The following is a 21,423-nucleotide window of genomic DNA, read 5'->3' as shown; positions in this document are numbered from 1 at the left end:
TGGGGAGAAAGTAGCATAGAGTACAATAGGTGAGTGGGGGAGGGGATGAAGGCGATAGGTCAGGGAGGACGGTGGAGTGGATAGGTGGAAAAGAAGATAGGCAGGTAGGACAAGTCATGGGGACAGTGCAGAGCTGGAAGTTTGGAACTAGGGTGATATGGGGGAAGGAGATGCTGCCTGAACTGCTGTGCTCTTCCAGCGCCACTAATCCAGAAACTGGTTTCCAGCATCGGCAGTCATTGTTTTTACCCAGCGCAGAGGAGATTGAACTCAGCACGGAGGAGATAGAGCTCAGCACGGAGGAGATTGAACTCAGCACGGAGGAGATTGAACTCAGCACGGAGGAGATTGAACTCAGCACGGAGGAGATTGAGCTCAGCATGCAGGAGATTGAGCTCAGCGCGGAGGAGATTGTGCCCAGAGTAGAGGAGATTGAGCTCAGCGTGGGAGATTGAGCTCAGTGCAGAGGAGATTGAGCTCAGCGCGGAGGAGATTGTGCCCAGAGTAGAGGAGATTGAGCTCAGCGTGGGAGATTGAGCTCAGTGCAGAGGAGATTGAGCTCAGTGTGGAGGAGATTGAACTCAGCGTGGAGGAGATTGAGCTCAGTGCAGAGGAGATTGTGCCCAGAGTGGGAGATTGAGCTCAGTGCAGAGGAGATTGAACTCAGCGTGGAGGAGATTGAGCTCAGTGCAGAGGAGATTGAGCTCAGTGTGGAGGAGATTGAGCCCAGAGTGGGAGATTGAGCTCAGTGCAGAGGAGATTGAGCTCAGTGCAGAGGAGATTGAGCTCAGTGTGGAGGAGATTGAGCCCAGAATGTGAGATTGAGCTCAGTGCAGAGGAGATTGAGCTCAGTGCAGAGGAGATTGAGCTCAGTGCAGAGGAGATTGAGCTCAGTGTGGAGGAGATTGAGCCCAGAGTGGGAGATTGAGCTCAGTGCAGAGGAGATTGAGCTCAGTGTGGAGGAGATTGTGCCCAGAGTGGGAGATTGAGCTCAGTGCAGAGGAGATTGAGCCCAGTGCAGAGGAGATTGAGTTCAGTGCGGAGGACATTGCACTTTGGGAAAAAGAATAGAAGCATGGATTACTTTCTAAACGGTGAGAAAATTCGTAAAGCCAAAGTACAGAGGGATCTAGGAGTGCTAGTTGAGGATTCTCTAAAGGTAAACATGCCGGTTGAGTCTGTGATTAAGAAAGCGAATGCAATGTTGTCAATTATCTCAAGAGGGTTGGAATATAAAAGCACTGTTGTGCTACTGAGACTTTATAAAGCTCTGGTTAGGCCCCATTTGGAGTACTGTGTCCAGTTTTGGTCCCCACACCTCAGGAAGGACATACTGGCACTGGAGCGTGTCCAGCAGAGATTCACACGGATGATCCCTGGAATGGTAGGTCTAACATATGAGGAACGGCTGAGGATCCTGGGATTGTATTCATTGGAGTTTAGAAGATTAAGGGGAGATCTAATAGAAACTTACAAGATAATACATGGCTTGGAGAGAGTGGACGCTAGGAAATTGTTTCCATTAGGCGAGGAGACTAGGACCCGTGAACACAGCCTTAGAATTAGAGGGGGTAAATTCAGAACAGAAATGCGGAGACATTTCTTCAGCCAGAGAGTGGTGGGCCTGTGGAATTCATTGCCACAGAGTGCAGTGGAGGCTGGGACGCTAAATGTCTTCAAGGCAGAAATAGATAAATTCTTGATTTCACAAGGAATTAAGGACTACGGAGAGAATGCGGGTAAGTGGAGTTGAAATGCCCATCAGCCATGATTGAATGGCGGAGTGAACTCGATGGGCCGAATGGCCTTACTTCCGCTCCTATGTCTTATGATCTTATAGATTGAGCCCAGCGCAGAGGAGATTGAGATCAGTGCGGAGGAGATTGAGCCCAGCATGGAGGAGATTGAGCCCAGAGCAGAGGAAAATGAGCCCAGTGCAGAGGAAATTGAGCCCAGTGCAGAGGAGATTGAGCCCAGCATGGAGGAGATTGAGCCCAGAGCAGAGGAAATTGAGCCCAATGCAGAGGAGATTGAGCTCAGTGCGGAGGAGATTGAGCCCAGAGCAGAGGAAATTGAGCCCAGAGCAGAGGAAATTGAGCCCAGTCCTGAAGAAGGACTAATGCCCGAAACATCGATTCTCCTGTTCCCTAGATGCTGCCTGACCTGCAGCGCTTTTCCAGCAACACATTTCCATCTCTGATCTCCAGCATCTGCAGACCTCACTTTCTCCCCAGTGCTGAGGAGACTGAGCCCAGTGCAGAGGAGATTGAGCCCAGTGCAGAGTAGATTGAGCCCAGCGCAGAGTAGATTGAGCTCAGTGCAGAGGAGATTGAGCCCAGTGCAGGGGAGATTGAGCTCAGTGCAGTGGAGATTGAGCCCAGTGCAGGGGAGATTGAGCCCAGTGCGGAGGAGACTGAGCCCAGTGCAAAGAGATTGAGCCCAGTGCAGAGGAGGTTGAGCCCAGTGCAGAGGAGGTTGAGCCCAGCGTGGAGGAGTATGAGCTCAGTGGAAGGAGACTGAGCTCAGTGCAGAGGAGGTTGAGCTCAGTGCAGAGGAGATTGAGCTCAGTGCAGAGGAGATTGAGCCCAGTGCAGAGGAGGTTGAGCTCAGTGCGGAGGAGATTGAGCTCAGTGCAGAGGAGATTGAGCCCAGTGCAGAGGAGGTTGAGCTCAGTGCGGAGGAGGTTGAGCTCAGTGCAGAGGAGATTGAGCTCAGTGGGAGGAGATTGAGCTCAGAGGGAGGAGATTGAGCCCAGTGCGGAGGAGATTGAGCCCAGTGCGGAGGAGATTGAGCCCAGTGCAGAGGAGATTGAGCTCAGTGGGAGGAGATTGAGCTCAGAGGGAGGAGATTGAGCCCAGTGCGGAGGAGATTGAGCCCAGTGCGGAGGAGACTGAGCCCAGTGCAGAGGAGATTGAGTTCAGTGCGGAAGAGATTGAGCTCAGTACAGAGGAAAGATCAAGCCCTCATGAAAAGTACGAGCATCACGGGGAAAGCCCAGTGTATATCTGTTTAAAGTCGGACTGAAGTGTTGAACCTGTATGTATATTTCTTTATCTTTCTATTTGTATATAAGAGTTTGAAAAACAAGGGCTGCAGATGCTGGATACCAGAGACGAGATTAGAGTGATGCTGGAAAAGCACAGCAGGTCAGGCAGCATCCAAGGAGCAAGACAATCGACGTTTCGGGCAAAAGCCCTTCATCAGGAATAGAGGAAGTGTGCCTGCAGAGTGGAGAGATAAATGAGAGGGTGGTGGGGGTGGGGAGAAAGTAGCATAGAGTATAATAGGTGAATGGGGGTGGGGTTGGAGGTGATAGGTCAGAGAGGAGGGTGGGGTGGACAGGTAGAAAGGAAGATAGGCAGGTAAGACAGGTCATGGGGACGGTGCTGAGCTGGAAGGTCGGAACTGGGGTGAGGTGGGGGAAGGGGAAATGAGGGAACTGGTGAAATCCACATTGATGCCCTGGGGTTGAAGTGTTCCAAGGTGGAAGATGAGGCGTTCTTCCTCCAGGCGTCGGGTGGTGAGGGAGCGGCAGTGAAGGAGGCCCAGGACCTGCATGTCCTTGGTAGAGTGGGAGGGGGAGTTGAAATGTTGGGCCACAGGGCGGTGTGGTTGATTGGTGTGGGTGTCCCAGAGATGTTCCCTAAAGCACTCTGCTAGGAGGCGTCCAGTCTCCCCAGTGTAGAGGAGACCGCATCGGAGCAACGGATACAATAAATGATATTGGTGGAAGTGCAGGTAAAATTTTGATGGATGTGGAAGGCTCCTTTGGGGCCTTGGATGGAGGTGAGGGAGGAGGTGTGGGCACAAGTTTTGCAATTCCTGCGGTGACAGGGGAGGGACGGGAGGGTGGGTTGTTGCGGGGGGGGGGGCGTGGACCTGACCAGGTAGGCACAAAAGGAACGGTCTTTGCAGAAAGCAGAAATGGGTGGGGAGGGAAATATATCCCTGGTGGTGGGGTCCATTTGGAGGTGGCGGAAATGTCATTGGATGATGTTGTTTATGCAAAGGCTGGTAGGGTGGAAGGTGAGCACCAGGGGCGTTCTGTCCTTGTTACGGTTGGAGGGGTGGAGTTTGAGGACAGAGGTGCGGGATGTGGATGAGATATGTTGGTGGACATTTTTAAGCACGTCGGAAGGGAAATTGCGGTCTCTAAAGAAGGAGGCCATCTGGTGTGTTCTGTGGTAGAACTGGTCCTCCTGGGAACAGATACGGCGGAGGCGGGAGGAATTGGGAATACAGGATGGCATTTTTGCAGGAGATAGGGTGGGAAGATATGTAATACAGGTAGCTGTGGGAGTCGGTGGGTTTGTAAAAATGTCAGTGTCAAGTCGGTCGTCATTAATGGAGATGGAGAGGTCCAGGAAGGGGAGGGAGGTGTCAGAGATGGTCCAGGTGAATTTAAGGTCAGGGTGGAATGTGTTGGTGAAGTTGATGAATTGCTCAACCTCCTCGCGGGAGCATGAGGTGGCGCCAATGCAGTCATCAATGTAGCGGAGGAAGAACTGGGGACTGGTGCCGGTGTAACCAAGGTAGATGGACTTTTCTACGTAGCCGCCAAAGAGACAGGAATAGCCGAAGCACATGAGGGTGCCCATGACTACTCCTTTGGTCTGGAGGAAGTGGGAGGATTCGAAGGAGAAATTGTTAAGGGTGAGGACCAATTCAGCCAAACAAATGAGAGTGTCGGTGGAAGGGTACTGTCGGGAGAGGAAGAAACGAAGGGCTTGGAGGCCCTGGTCATGGCGGATGGAGGTGTAGAGGGATTGGATATGCATGATGAAGATGAGGTGTTGGGGGCCGGGGAAACTGAAGTCTTGGAGGAGGTGGAGGGCGTGGGTGGTGTCTCGAATGTATGTGGGGAATTCCTGGACTAGGGGGGATAGGACAGTGTTGAGGTAGCTAGAGATGATTTCTATGGGGCAGGAGCATGCTGAGACAATGGGTCGGCCAGGGTGGTCAGGCTTGTGGATCTTGGGAAGGAGGTAGAATTGGGCAGTGCGGGGTTTCCAGACTATGAGGTTGGAAGCTGTGGGTGGGAGATCTCCTGAGGTGATGAGGTTCTGTATGGTCTGGGAGATGACAGTTTAGTGGTGGAAGGTGGGGTCATGGTCGAGGGGGCGGTAGGAGGAGGTGTCTTCGAGTTGGCACCTGGCTTCAACGGTGTAGAGTTCAGTGTGCCAAACTACCACTGCACTCCCTTTATCTGCTGGTTTGATGGTGAGGTTGGGATTGGAACAGAGGGAGTGGAGGGCTGCGCATTGTGAGGGTGAGAGGTTGGAGTGGGGGAGGGGGGTAGACAGTTTGAGGTGGTTAATGTCTCGGCGGCAGTGGGAAATGAAGAGATTGAGGGCAGGTAATAGGCCAGCACGGGGTGTCCAGGTGGATGGAGTGTGCTGGAGGTGGGCGAAGGGGTCTTCGGAAGGTTGGTGGGAGTCCTGATTGTAAAAGTAAGCTCAGAGATGGAGGCGGCGGAAGAAGTGTTTGACGTCACGGCGTGTATTAAACTCATTGATGCATGGGCGGAGGGGGATGAAGGTGAGTCCTTTGCTGAGGACTGATCATTCGTCCTCAGTGAGGGGGAGGTCTGGACAGATGGTGAAAACCCGACAGGGCTGGGAGCTAGGATCTGGTGTAGGTGTGGAGCTGGGAGTGGGGATGGAACCGGTAACTGGAGTGGGTGTGGTGGTAGGGGGAATGGGGGTGGAGTCATGAGAAGGGGTGGGCATGTATTAAATTCATTTTCTTGCTCCTCAGATGCTGCCTGACTTGTTGTGCTTTTCCAGCACCACTCTAATCTAGAATCTAAGAGTTTGTACCTAGGTACCTTTATACCTAAGATGGTGCCTACAATGTAGGCTTTGTACACTTTTCACTATATTTCTGTATCCCTGTGCTTGAGTACACATTACAATTAAACTTAATTCTAAATTCAATTGTCTTGTCATTTTCTTTCTTCTAGGTCCAACGACTATCTTCCATAACCATCACTGCTACCAGGTTGCAAATGCTGCAGAAAAAGCACCACCAGATAATTGTAAAGTGCTTCCACGAATCCTTCTTTCGACATATTTTGTTTTTTACTAAATTAATATGTTTGGATATGTTATGACAAGCATTTTCCCCATCTAAGTCAGTATGGCATCATTAAATTGGATAGAGTTTATATAGGTTCCAACAGTAACTTTTTCAGATCAATTATTTATATCACAGTTTCTGTATCAGTTTCAAACTGATCATTATTTTTAAGATCTGCATTAGCTTCAGTTTTGGTAATAGAATCAGGCTCTGTTCTATATTCAGGGACTTTATGCTGTTCAAGGTATTTATTAATTTCAGGCACTGTACAATTTGGTCATCTAGAGTAGGGAAAATCTGAATTTTGGTATGATTTCAGTTTCGAGGCTTTCAAGGATCAAAACAGTGCGACCACATAGGTTAAACCATTTATTCAATACTTAACACTGAATGCGGGTGGTCTATGAGGTTTTCCTATTCAATCATTCATCCCAAATAAATTCAACAGAAGATGGCTGTAAAAATAATGGAAATTGTATTGATACCTTGTCTCCACTGTTTCCATGGTTCTTCTCTTAATTTTGCACTAGCAGGCAGGAAGTTGAAGAGATCACATTTACTGTATATACTGGTGTAAAAGTCGACTTCTTTAGACTATTTTAAAGCTTAAATGTATGGTGTTAACTATTAGTCTGGTACTAGTTTTGAGGGACTGAAATTCATGCTGTAGCTCGAAATACCATGTCATTAGCAGAAGCCGATTTGATCACTCAACTAATGCCGGGTAAAGAAGAAAAATACAATGAATTACGGTAAAATGTAATTACCGGTTAAAGGCAATAAAAACAAGAATGAATTGCTGGTAGTAAATTTTATTTATACATACAAAAAGTTAACATGTCAAATACAAAGGTTCATTGAAATCCTGCAAAATCATACTGTTCGGCATCATCATGGCTTGATATAATGGCACACTTAAAATGAAATTTTTGTTAAATTCTGAATGTGTAAGCTTCTTGAACTTTCCTGCCCAATTCTTCTGTTTCCCTCCCATTTACTCTTGTATGTTATGAACCTCAGTAACATTAACAATTTTGTCAAAGAATTATTATTCCATTGCTAATATATCTCATTTTTCTTCTGATATGATGGCATGATTAAAATGATTCACTTCTTAATTATATTAACTTCTGGATACATAGTGAACAAAGTGCAATGAGTAGACTTAGTACTGACCTGAATGAATGAATGAATTAAAACATGCTGTCATAATCAAAGTGGGTTAAGTAGAAGTGTGAATGAATGAATGGAGATACCATATGGTAAACAAAGAGCCATGAGTCGAGTTATGGGAATGAATGAATGCAGTTTTGTTTAAGTGAGTCAATGGGGACATGCAGTTTTCTTTTTAAGTGGTTTGTAATGTGATATGGTAGGGTCAACATTTACATGAGATATATGAAAAATACAAAATTTTTTGGCCCAAAGTAGGGGTCCACTTTTACATGAGATCGACATTTACACGAGTATATACGGTACTTCAACATTCGTCAAATGCTTTTAACGGTTGCAATTAGAATCACATTTGACAGTTTGAAATCTCCGTACCAAACTGTAATCCAAAATTAGAGCAGAAGCATATTGCCATTCAGTGCAACTTAATCCATTTGGATAAACTAATTGTTGAATTGGTACATGCATGATACTTAAGAAAATTAAGATTATGGTCAGTAAAATGCTAAGCAAACTTAATCTAAAACTGATTTCAAGTATTTTTTCCATAAAAATATGTGATAGCAACTTATATTTAACCTAGCAAACCATCCCAATGCACAAAGCTGTCAACAATTGGATAATCCCAATGACAGGCAACCAAAGAATAAAGTATTTTTTTTTAAAATTCTAAATGCTGCTATGTTGCTAAATACTGCCCAGTAACAAAAATGCAGTAGTTTCCACCTTACTGGAGTACTCTGTATTGTGGAACAAGTAGATGGACACAGTTAATAGATCTGTCACAGAAATCTCCCATCTTAATTGGTAATAACAAGCAGTGTCATAATTTCAAGCAAGATGGAAGTCAATAAATGTTTACCTTGTCTCACTCTATAATTACATGTCATGTTAGGTGATCAGGCAACAGCACATGACTGTCAGTGTTGATTACCTCACTCACTAGGTAGTGAGTGTTACTTGCAGTAAGAGATTTCATTGTGAAAACTTCAGTCACAGATGCAGATACATTTCAAATTAAGGTTATGCAAATATGTTAGGATCTCTGTCAAAACAGTACTTAACAGAATAATGTTACAATTTTTAGTTGGCGGTACACTATATAACATTTGTTGCATGATTCAAAATAATAATTTCATCTATGAATCACAGATTTTGTTTTAAAATAAACCTGTTGTTTAGTTTGCAGATATAAACAGAAGTATCATTCTTATTTGTTAATTTTATGGTGTTTAATAATTATAATAAACCATTTATTTAGAAACTTTGTAATAATTGTGATCACTAAAGTGGGAAATTTGAGGGAGAATTGAAATGGAGTATATTTTGAATGGTCCTTTTACATTATCCATCATCATAACTAAAGGATGTTTCATGCAAGGCCATTCCTCACACAATTAAAATAAAACCTCATCATATCAAACAGGAATGTTTAATCCTTTTGAATATGTCAAAGATAATATTAGTGGAGACACTGGATGCAGTGGGACATTAATGAAGAAAAGACAAAAGCCAGATTGCAAAGATGAAGAGAAAAATTCAGGTGAGTAGTTTACAGTCTCAATGCTGGGATGCGGTAGAAATTTCTGATTCCCAGAAATCAATGGGCTAAAAGGGAGGATCATATGTATCAGATATGATCTCTGATATAAACATATGTTTAAAATGCATAAATGTTTTTGAAAATAATATTTTCTGAAACACAATACCTGTATGCCTACTTGACTGAGTGATTGAAGAGAAACAGGTATCCATGCAATGATATTACATCAAGTAGTGTCAGTTTTAAGAGAACAAAGGAATTTATAATAACCATTTAATATTGCTAAAAGGAGACACAAAGTTTAAGATCTGCATCTTACCTGATGAAGATACAAGATTTGTAGCCTACAGGTTTCCTGATAACAGCCAGTTGGCTATGTATGGCCTTATGCAAGTTCAGCATTATTCATTGCACTTTTACCATATTCTTCTCACAATCCAGATTTTCATTTTTCACTTTTATGGCCTGTTGGAGCGCTATTGTCATCTTTCTTAACTTGTACAATAAGATACCCATCCTCATCTAATTTCAAAATGTTATACTTAAGATGTACTTTATCTTGCCTTTACAGCGAAAAGCGTATTATTTTATATCTCTCAACTAGGGTAGTATGGTGGCTCAGTGGTTAGCACCAATGGCAACGACACAGGTTTGATTCCACTTTGGGTGACTGTCTGTATAGAGTTTGCACATACTTCCCACGTCTGTGTTTGTTTCCACCAAGTACTCTGGCTGCTTCTTCCCACAGTTCAAAGATATGTATGTTAGGTAGATTGGTAGTGTGAAATTTCCTACATGGGGAATGAAGGGTGACAGGGATAAGATAAGGGATATGGACTCGATGGGCTGAATGGCCTGCTTCCAAACTATATGGATTCTATTCTATGAATACTTTTTTCTGTAACTTGGAGCTTGTGGCCAGTGAAAGAAAAGGGCAAACATGCCTAACACAACAGATTCCACTTGCAAGGAGGGAGGAATGGCCTGGGCTTTGGAATATTTCTGCAGCATATTAATGTGGGCATTAGGACTGGTCAGATGGTGCAGAGAATAATGCTAAAAAATAGTGTGGAACAAAATATTAAGTCAGATAAATTTGAAAAGACTCATTATGAAAATAATTGTAAGCTTTGCACACTGTTTACAAATTCTGTTGTATAGTGTCAGCATCATGATAAAAAAACTATAAATAAATTTAGATTTAATATCAGATCTCTCCCATTATCATTTTTAAAAATTGAATAACCCTGTATACCTTACACTCAGCTCCTGGATTTATTTGTAATCACTAGGCTACTACGACTCTTTCTGTCTAGAAATGCCAATCCTAATATATTGTGGTGAATATATTAGTTCTGTACTCTGCAATTAGATCATCATTTGAAAAGGAACAATGAACAGTGTTCCAGTAAGTTGATGAAAGATTGACACTAAGGTGATTTGCTCAATCAGAGAGCTGACACAGATGCAATGGAGAAAGTGAGATGCTGGAGATAAGTTAGCACTAAGTGCATGGTGCTCCACAGGTTTTTTTTTATAGATATTTTTATTAGAAATTTAACATTTTTACAAGTTTACAAAAATAAACAAAACTCTCAGATATAAACATTGATATACAATTAGCTCAAATATACAATAGCCAAAATTTGACAACAAAAAAAAAACAAAACAAAACAAAACAACAAAAAAAAAACCCCAAAAAAAAACAACAAAAAAAAACAAACAGACAAAACTCAACTATCTACTAATCTAACCTACAACTAATCAGGGTGTATATTTAAGTCTCTTACATGCTCGGGATGTGTTAACATCAGATATGATAAAACCCGTATTCGTGCGGGATTCCTCCCCCGAGGGGCCGCGGACCAGCCAGGTTCGTGGTCTCAATTAAATAAAAGCCCTTGTTAGGATAGCCGAAATATCTGTATTTATGTAATTCAAAAAGGGCTGCCATATTTTATAAAATAATTCGGTCTTTCGGTGCACCATATTTGTAAGGAAGTCAAGGGGAATACATTCCATAATTAGTCTGTGCCAATTTGAAAGTCCAGGGGGGCCCTCCGCCACCCAGTTCATCAAAATATTTTTCCTTGCACAGAAAGAAAGAATAGAAAATAGTCTCTTCCCGTACGTGTCCAGGGAGGGAAAGTTCGAAAAGCCCAAGAGGAGAGATACGGGGTCCACTTTTATTTCCGTTCCTAAAATTTCTGTCAGGGTACTTGCTACTTTAGTCCAATATCCACGGATCTTATGACAGGTCCATAAGCAATGTACAAGAGTGCCCACCTCTATTTTGCATTTAGGACACATTGGAGATGCTCCTGCCTTAAATTTTGCCAATCGAACCGGTGCTATATGGGCCCTATGAAGTATCTTCAGCTGGATAGCCTGGGTTCTGTTACAAATAGTAATTCTTCTAGCATTTTCCCAGATATCATTCCACGTTTCTGTGGAGATTTCTAGTCCCAGATCCTGATCCCATGTTTTAAGCAGATTATCCATATCTCCCGATACGTCATCATGTAGCAAATGATAAATATTACTGACGGAAGATACCCCCACTGGTCGTAGGACACTACATTCTCTATCGGATTTATAAAGACTATCTAATAACGTAGTCTTCTTCTGTATAAAATCTCGAATTTGGAAGTATCGAAAGAGGTCTCCATTGGGTAATCCGAATTTCTGACGCAGCTGTCCGAAAGACATCAGGACCCCATCTTTAAATAAATCCCCAAGACATGAGATACCCCTGGCTCTCCAGAGTTTAAAAGTGGCATCTGTTAACCCCGGTTGGAATCCCCATGCTCCCACTATCGGTGCATAGGGGGATGTTTTATGTGAATTACCCTCATTTTGCCGCATTATATTCCAAGCCTTGATTGTATTCAGTATTATAGGGTTTTTACAGTGATCTGTAATGATTTTCCTCTTGTCTGAGAATAAAAGGTTAATAAGTGGGTATTTTACTTGAGAAGCCTCGATGTCCAACCAGATTGATTGTGGATCAGACAAGGCCCAATCAGCTATATAACTTAATAGGGAACTTAATTGATATTTCCTAAAATCTGGGAAGTCCAATCCACCCCTTGCCTGTGGAAGCTGTAGCTTCTTCAGCTTAATGAGGGGTCGCCTATGGTTCCAGATAAAGGAACTCAGCCAGCCGTATAATTTACATAAAGCTGTCCTCGGCAGCATCACCGGAAGCATTCTCATAGGATATAGGAGACGGGGCAGGATATTCATTTTGATTAATGCTATTCTACCCAGCCAGGAAATTGGCAGGTCTCCCCATCGCTGGAGGTCCTGCCTTATCCTTTCCAATAAATACACAAAATTAGCCTTATACAACTGACCAAATACTGGAGTAATAAAAATGCCTAAATATAAGAAACCCTCCAGGGACCAGCGAAAGGGAAAAAGGGAACCGTCCGCTAAGCGGGGTATCACAGCAAGGCCACCCATTGGCATAGCTTCCGATTTTGAAAAATTAATTTTATAGCCTGAGAATGCACTAAATGTATTAATAACTTGGATTAAGCGAGGTATGGACATCAAAGGGTTACTGAGGAATAGAAGAACATCATCTGCATAAAGGGTAATTTTATGTTTACCTGTACCAATCCTTGGGGCCACTATGTTAGGATCAGCTCGTATAGCTTCTGCTAGTGGTTCAATTATTAGCGTGAATAACAATGGCGAGAGGGGACATCCCTGATGGCAGCCCCTACCCACACTGAAGCTATCCGAGCCTAATCCATTGGTAACCACAACTGCTTTGGGATCACTATACAATGTTGAGATCCATTTGGTAAACACCTGTCCAACACCAAACCTCTCCAATGTGTAAAACAAATATGACCATTCGACCCTATCAAATGCCTTTTCCGCGTCTAATGAAACCACTACTCCTGGTATCTTTCCCTGATGACAAGCTTGAATCATATTCAGAGCCCTTCTAACATTATTAGATGATCTACGGCCCTTAATAAACCCCGTCTGATCCTCCTTTATAATATGTGGCAGTATCCTTTCTAATCTCAGTGCTAACGTTTTAGAGAGGATTTTAAAATCTACATTTAGCAAGGATATTGGTCTGTATGATGTACAATCTTCTGGGTCCTTTCCTTTTTTGAGGATAAGAGAGATATTTGCCTCTTTCAGCGAAGGCGGGAGACAGCCCTGACTATATGCATAGTTATACATGTCCATAAGTGGACCAACCAGTATTTCTGTAAATTCTTTATAGAATTCAGCTTGAAAGCCATCTGGGCCCGGCGTCTTACCATTTTGAAGGTGCCTAATTGCATCAACTATTTCTTGGGGTGTAAGAGGAGCATTTAGGACCGATACTTGTTCCGGAGTTAGGTCTGGAAAAGTCAAATTTTTAAAAAATGACTGCATCCTCTTCGCCCTATCTTCACAATCCTGTGATTTATATAACTCAGAATAGAATTTTCTAAAGGTCGCATTAATCTTTTTATGATCATGAGTCAAAATACCCGTACTTTCCTTAATAGACATAATCGTCTGAGGGGCCTTTTTTTTCTTTGCAAGAAATGCTAAGTATCTACCCGGTTTGTCGCCATATTCATATAATCTTTGCTTTGCAAATAATATTTCCCTCTTAGCCGTTTGAGTAAGTGTAGTATTTAGAGCTGTCCTAAGAGCTGTAATCCTTTGCAATTTAATAATAGAGGGTCTATCAGTGTATGCTGTTTCAGCCGCTTTTAAGCGGGCTTCAAGCAAACGCTGTTGTTCTCCTTTTAATTTCTTCTGGGTCGCTGAGTAGGAGATGATCAAGCCTCGCGTGTAAGCTTTGATGGTCTCCCACATCATTGACGGGTTGCTAGCTGTACCTGAATTAATTTCTAAAAAAGTTTTAAATTCTTGAGAGAAGTACTTTACAAATTTACTATCTTTCATTAAGAAGGGGTCCATACGCCAATGCCGAGGGGATGTCCCACTGTTCCTCGCCTTAGTTTCCATATATACAGCAGCGTGGTCAGAAATTGCTATATTACCTATTTTACAGGATGATATGGAATTTAAAAAAATTGAGGGGGCAAAAAACATATCAATTCTGGTATGACATTTATGTGGATTAGAGTAGAAAGAAAAATCTCTACCCTGTGGATGAAGACATCTCCATACATCTACTAATCCTAATTCTTTGTTCAGATCCATCAATTGTCTAGATCTGGGAGATACTCCTGCAGTACTCTTGGGAATCCTGTCTATTTCCGGATCCATAATACAATTAAAGTCTCCCCCTATAATTATATGACGGGCATTAAAAGCCATCAATTTTGAGAAGGCTTCTGTTATAAATTTAAAGGGGTGTGCCGGGGGGCAGTACAAATTTAAAATCCCATATTCCTCTCCATTTATGAGAGCTTTAATCAAGATATATCGTCCAGATTCGTCTTTTATCTGCTTTAGGATTTTGAAAGGGAAATTCTTCCGAACAAGAATAACAACTGCCCTGCTTTTTGAGCTAAAAGAAGAAAAAAAGGCCTGATCAAATCCGCCCTGTCGTAATTTCAAGTGTTCTTTATCTGACAGATGCGTCTCCTGTAGGAGAGCTATATCAACTCTTTCCTTCTTAAGATTTGATAATATTTTCTTCCTTTTAAGTGGCGAATTACTCCCTTTGACATTCCAGGTGCACCACTTAACCGATTGATCAACCATAATCCTCTGGGCCAATCCGAGACCCCTCGGGAGGGGGAACCCTATCCAGAACATCCCGAGCATGGAACATGTAAAATTTACAAAAATAAACCCTCTTTAATACACCCACAACAATACAGTAAAAAACTATTTCTAAATAAAAAAAATATAAAACGTATCTAAGTGGAGACTTTCCCCCTTGTTCCCAGGGGGCATCACTTCCTCTCCAAAAATCCCTCATATCCTCTCCCAACCAATGCCCCACCCTTGACCCAGGCACTCCTCAATAAAGTGAGGAAAATTCAAATATAATACAAAGCTAGAGTTAACAGTGAGCACCCCACCCCCACCCCTACCAACACCTGGGTATATTTGGTAATGTTAATACCATATATAAACATATAACTATAAAATTACCAGTTCAACAAATAATAATTAAATATGATAATACAAAATAACGAAGGGAAAAACAACCCCGCTCCTAAAGACAGAGGTAAAATCGAATAAGGTAACCACCTCCCCCCACCAACATTAACCAAATCCCCCAACTTATATATACATTTATATACATACACATACATATATATATATATATATACATACATACACACACATATACATACACCCCTCATATATACATAAAATAATAACAGAAAACAACTCCAAGGGGGGGGGGGGGAGAAAATCAAATCCCTCTCCCCACCCCCCATAATAATATTAAGCAATAAGGTAAGAAAAAAAAAGGGAGGGGATATAAACCAAAACGGGGGGGAAGGCAGACCAACATCCATTATGTCCTACAGTTTATCTAAGAGAGTCCAAGAATTCCTTAGCCTTTTCTGGTGATCCAAAGTTATATACAGAACCTTCATGGTTAAAGCGTAACATCGCTGGGTATCGTAAGGAGTACTGTACATTTAAGTCCCTTAAACGCTTCTTCGTCTCGTCGAATGCTTTCCTCTTTCGAACCAGAGCCGGGGAAAAGTCCTGAAATAGCATGATCTTGGATCCTTTGTAGATCATAGCTTGGGGGTCTTTTCCGAGATTTCTAGAGGCTTCCAGGAGTATCTGCCTCTCCCTGTAGCTCTGCAGCCGGAACAGGACCGGGCGCGGGCGCTGGTTCGAGCCGGGCCCGCGTATTGCTACCCGGTAGGCCCATTCCACCCTTACCTGGCCTGATCCAGCTTGCAGATTTAAAAGTTGTGGCAGCCACTGCTCCAGGAATGCTGTAAGCTGGCCTTCCTCTTCCTGCTCGAGAAGGCCCAGCAAACGAATATTTTTTCGACGACCTCGATTATCGAGGTCGTCAATATGATTTTCCAAGGTCCGGACTCGCTGCTCGAGAGTCCGGACCTGATCCACGGCCGATTGAGCGGTTGTCTCCGAGGTCGCGGCCTTTAGCTCCGCCCCTCCGACTCGGCGTTGAATTTCTTCAATTTCACGGTCGTGCTTCTTCAGCGCGGCCGACAACGACTCCCAACGGTTCCTGGATTCGACGATAAAAGCATCGATCTTCGAGTCAAGCTTGGAAAGCATTTCTGTAAGGCTTGCTACCGTAGGTAAGTCCCCCGGGGCGGCTGTGGACACCTCTGCTGCAGCTGGAGAGTGTGGGGGAGGGGTTGCTGCATGCTGAGAGCTGCGGGCTCCCTTCCCTTTAGTCATTTTAACTTAGGATAAAGTTGCTTAAATGTAGCTTAAATGTAATATTAAACCACTAATTCAGTTACTAAACTATTATAAATGATTTATAAATGATTTGGTGAGCTTGGTAGGGGGTAGGTGACCCACTGTGCCCAGGTCTTGGGAGGAGCACTATAGACTCAGTCTTACTGGGTCGCCGCCATCTTGGATCCCCTCGCTCCACAGGTTTTTATGCTGGACAGCTCACTTTGCCCATTCAAAAATTGCCAGGATTCAGGAATTTATGGAACAAGCCCATTTTATTAATCAATCCAAGTTGAAATTAAGGAAAACTGTGACAAGTGCCATGCTGGTCGACATTATAGGGCATAATGACTTGAATGTTGTTGTGTTAGTGATGGTGAAGCTGTAAGCTGTTGGAAACTCAGCAACTTTGAAAGTGTGCTCTGCAACGTGTAAGTCCAGTTGTAAAGATCATATCTTGTTACTTTTCTATATTTTGATTAAAGACTGAAATAGGAAAAAAAAACAATTTTAAAAGCCAAGGATGGTTAAAACATTATTGCATTTTGTAAATGCACATTACCTGGCATTCAATGTAAATGTTATTTTCATTGCAAGTTATGAAGCAGTGAGTAAACCTCAACTGCAGATCAGTTTGAGCCAAGGGGTATGTATGAATGAAGCTCCTATCTGGCAACAAAAAGCTGATTGGTCCATGGTACATTGAGCAGATATCAATGACAAAAGCCTTTCATTAAGGATGTGTTTGACTCCTAGGTTGCTAAACAGCTTGTGTGAGTGAACCTTTGAGTTAGAAAACATTTGTTCTCCAAGAGGAAAGGACATGTCCTTTTATTTTGCAGTTAAAAAGCATGAAGAAAGCCAGTTTGTTTCCCTTCAGCTTTTTTTGTAAGTTGTGTTTTCTTCTAAACATGTAAGTCAGATGCTTCATCAGTGTGAACCAATCATTATATACCTCCAGCAAACAAGTGAAAGCCTATAGAGAAGGAATATCAAGGAGCAGCATGCATTGATAAACCAAAAGAATCATTTCCACTACTTTTCATCATTTATATACATGATTTGGATGTGAACATAGGAAGTACAATTAGTAAGTTTGCAGATTCCACCAAAATTGGAGGTGTAGTTGTCAGCGAAGAAGGTTACCTCAGAGTACAACAGGATCTTGATCAGATGGGCCAATGAGTTGAGGAGTGGCAGATGGAGTTTAATTTAGATAAAGGCAAGGTGCTACTTTTTGGGAAAGCAAATCAGAGCAGGACATATACACTTAAAGGTAAGGTCCTAAGGAGTGTTGCTGAACAAAGAGATCTTGGAGTTCAGGTTCACAGTTCCTTGAAAGTAGAGTCGCAGGTAGGTAGGATAGTGAAGAAGACGTTTGGTATGCTTTCCTTTATTGGTCAAAGCATTGAGTATAGGAGTTGAGAGATCATGTTGTGGCTGTACAGGGCACATTATTTAGGCCACTTTTGGAATATTGTGTGCAATTCTGATCTTCTTCCTGTCGGAAGGATGTTGTGAAACTTGAATGTGTTCAGAAAAGATTTACAAGGATGTTGCCAGGCTTGGAGGATTTGATCTAAAGGGAGAGGCTGAATAGGCTGGTGCTGTTTTCCCTGGAGTGTCAGGGGTTGAGGGGTGACCTTTTAGAGGTTTATAAAATCATGAGGGACATGGATAGGATAAATCGACAAGGTCTTTTACCTGGGGTGGGAGGGTCTAGACTTAAAGGGCATAGGTTTAGGGTGAGAGGGGAAAGATATAAAAGGGATCCAAGAGGCAACAAAAGATAGCTATGTGGAATGAGCTGGCATAGGAAGTGGTGGAGGTTTGTACAATTAAAGCATTTAAAAAGCATCTTGATGGGTATATGAATAGGAAAGGGTTAGAGGAATATGGTCTAAGTGCTGGCAAAAGGGACTGGTTAGGTTGGGATATCTGATCAACATGGATGAGTTGGACCGAAGGGTCTGTTTCTGTGCTCTATGTCTCTATGACTCTATGTTCAGGCACCTTTGAAAAACAAGATTTTATCTGATTGTGCTGAAGCCAAATAAGCACATCTCGGTGATTTAAGGATGAAGCATGTGGCAGTGGTATCAGTGTGATTGGGTCAGCCATTTTGCACTGGGGGAGGCCTTCCTTGAGTTGTTAAGGGGTTATAAGTCAATTGCCTCTGCACAGGCTCTCCACACCAGTAAAATGCTGGTGTGTCTGGTTGCGAAAGGGCTGCCAATTGGTGAATGAATCTCATTAATTAGTTACTCACCTTTGCAGGCAGGCAGCTATGGCTACTACTGTTCCTATCACTGACAATATCCCATGGTGATAGGAAGATGCTGGGCTCCCATTCTGGCACCTTGTCTGCCATTCTTCCAGGGTACCCATTTCCCTGCTCATTTCCAGAGGCAAGTAATATTCAGCCCCTCTGGTTTGTTCTGTTTAGATTATCCAATCCAGTAATATTGCTATTTCACCACTATCTCTCCTACTAACTGACAAAAGAGAGATAACACAGTTAAAATTATACTTACTGTAACCTAAAAGTTTAAGGAATGATTTGATTGATGGCTTGACGATATTAAGGGTCACAGATAAGGTGGAGAGACAGAAATAATTTCTAGGGTTCGGGTATATAATGTAAACAAAAGATGTCAGGTCGTTAGGGAGTGAAATTTGGAAACATTTCCACTCATAAGTTTGGAACTTGCTTTGTAATTGCAATTGATGCTTAATCAAATTGCTACTTTTAAAGCAGAGACTGATTATCTTTTGTTAAGCAAGAATATTAAGGGCCAAACATCGGTGTATGACTTTAGGATATAGATCAACCAAAATCTCATTGAATAACAGATTAATAGCCTAAGTAGACTACTCATATTTCTTTGTTCTTGTCTTTCTCATGCCCTAAATTGTGAGTCAATATTCAGTGTAGTTAGTGAATACATTGTTAAATGTTTCAAAAAATATCAAAAGGGAACAAAAAAGCTCATATGAGCTCTCACTGCATAATTTAAAACACTTAATTTTTCAGGAAATTTACTGGTGTTTTGCAGGTAAAATATATCATATTTGAATTGTTTAGGATATTTAATTGTCTATAATTAACAAGAGTTACACTCATGCTAGTACAGACACCCACTCAGCATGTACATCAGTAACCAAAATTGTAATGGAAAAATAATCTGCAGAGGCGGATGTAAATCTAGAAATGTTTGGCAGTTCAGGCTAGGTAACTTCCATAGTTTAACTTTGCAGTCCATTTGTTTTAGGTTGGCTTTAGTAATAAGTTTAAATTTGACATTATAATTCATATTTGATCATTGATTAAATGTGATTTTTTTTCCATTTGAGCAAATATTTATTTTGTGCATGAATGAATGTATATATCTTGACAACATCCAAAATCCTCAGTTCCATTTGTAACCTGGAAACCCATTTTTCTAGGTACAATATAGTTTGAGCAATTTTCACTTCAAGTGTTTAATTGTCTGATTCACAGCCCATGAATGCAGAAGTGGAGCTGGAACTCATAACTGTTGAATGCATAAATCACAACTGAATGGTAAAATTGAATCTACTCCTTGACCACTGAAAGCTTGATACATGTTGGCAGGTGAAGTGTAGAGGGAAAACTGACAGTTTCATATCTGCAGATGGCCACTTTCAATTAATATGTTAGAAAATAAAAATCATTACATATCAAGGCAGACAGCAGAATTACATTCTCCACAATATCATCAAAGATGCAAAGAGGCAGTACTGGACCAAGTTAAAAACCCGTACAATCCCATACAGATACCCGCTGTCTGTGGCAAGGCCTAAACATAATCGGATATAAAATGAAGCAGAACAAGCTGACAGACAAAAGCACATCCCTCCCTGATGCGCTCAGTATTTCTATGTTTTGTTTGAGCAGAATGCCAGTGATGCGGTATCACTTATCCTGATTGCTCGGACGCACAAGTTCCCTCCATTACTTCTACGGACATCAGATTGGTCTTCCTTAGAGTCAACCCAAGGAAAGCAAGGGGCCTGGGCAGAGCCTCCGGCCGTGCAGTTAGATCCTGTGCAGACCAGCTGGTGGAGGTATCCACTGACATTTTCAATGTCACCCTCCGACAAGCCGATGTCCCTATCTGCTTCAGGAAAACCACCATCATCCCACTTCCAAAGAATGACTTAATGACTACCGCCCAGCAGTTCTGACTTCCATAATCATGAAGTGCTTTGAGGGGCTGGTCATGGCCCACACAACTCCAGCCCCCCCAGCCTGTCTTGATCCTTTGCAATCTGCCTACTGACAAAACAGGTTCACAGTGGATGCCACTTTCCTGCTCCTGCACTCATCCCTGGAACATCTGGACAACTTGGACACCAATGTCAGACATCGACTGTAGCCCCACTTTGCCCTCCCGACTGATCTCAAAGCTCCAAGACCTAGGTCTCGGTTCCACCCTCTGCAAATGGATCCTCCACTTCTTGACCCATAAACCGCAGTCAGTGAAGATAGAAAACTGAATCTCCTCCCGATAATCCTCAAGGATGCATTCTCTGCCCCTTGCTGTACTCCCTGTACACCCACGACAAATTCCGAACAAATGCCATCCACAAGTTTTCAGATGATACCACCATAATAAGACAGATATCAAAGAATGATGAGTCGGAATACATACAGGAGATAGAAAGCTTGGTGTCATGGCGTGATGATAACAACCTCTCTCTCAATGTCGGCAAAACAAAAGAACTGATTATTGACTTCTGAATAAAAGGAGGATAACACGCCCCAATCTACATCAGCAGAGCAAAGGTTGAGAGAGTTAAGACCATCAAGTTCCTTGCGATGGTCAAGAAGGCTCAACAATTCTTCTTCTTCCTCAGGTGGTTCAGGAAATTTAGCATGTCCATAAGAACCCTCACCATACTATCAAGGTCCCAGATAGTATGGACCATAAAAAGCATACTCTCTGGGCATATAAAGACCTGGTACATCAACTGCTCTGCCCAGGACCATAAGAAACCACCAAATGTTGTATGCACAGCCCAGACCACCAAGCCAACCTTCCATGTATGGATTCCATTTATACTTCTTGATGCTACACAAAGGCAGCCAACATCAAAGACCCCTCCCACCCAAGCAATGCTCTCCTACAACCTCTTCCATAAGGCAGAAGATACAGAAGCTTGAACACACGCACCAACAGGTTCAAGAATAGCTTCATCCCTGCCATTATTAGACTGATGATTGGACTCTCTAACTTCAAATAATGTTGATCTTGCTTCACACAACT

General features: G+C 42.6%; 1 pseudogene; it reads right to left on the bottom strand.

Moving 5' to 3' along the window:
• Positions 1-1,033: 1,033 nt before the first annotated feature.
• LOC148149748 (uncharacterized) lies at positions 1,034-9,280 on the bottom strand (annotated as a pseudogene).
• Between the last annotated feature and the right edge of the window lie 12,143 nt (positions 9,281-21,423).

This window comes from Chiloscyllium plagiosum, unplaced genomic scaffold (genome assembly GCF_037043375.1).
Source record: "Chiloscyllium plagiosum isolate Xiang-an unplaced genomic scaffold, Cpla_swu_hap1 HiC_scaffold_6, whole genome shotgun sequence".
Taxonomy (NCBI): Eukaryota; Metazoa; Chordata; class Chondrichthyes; order Orectolobiformes; family Hemiscylliidae; genus Chiloscyllium; species Chiloscyllium plagiosum.
Note: the sequence above shows the minus strand (reverse complement) of the source record. Positions and strands in the feature narration are given on the sequence as shown.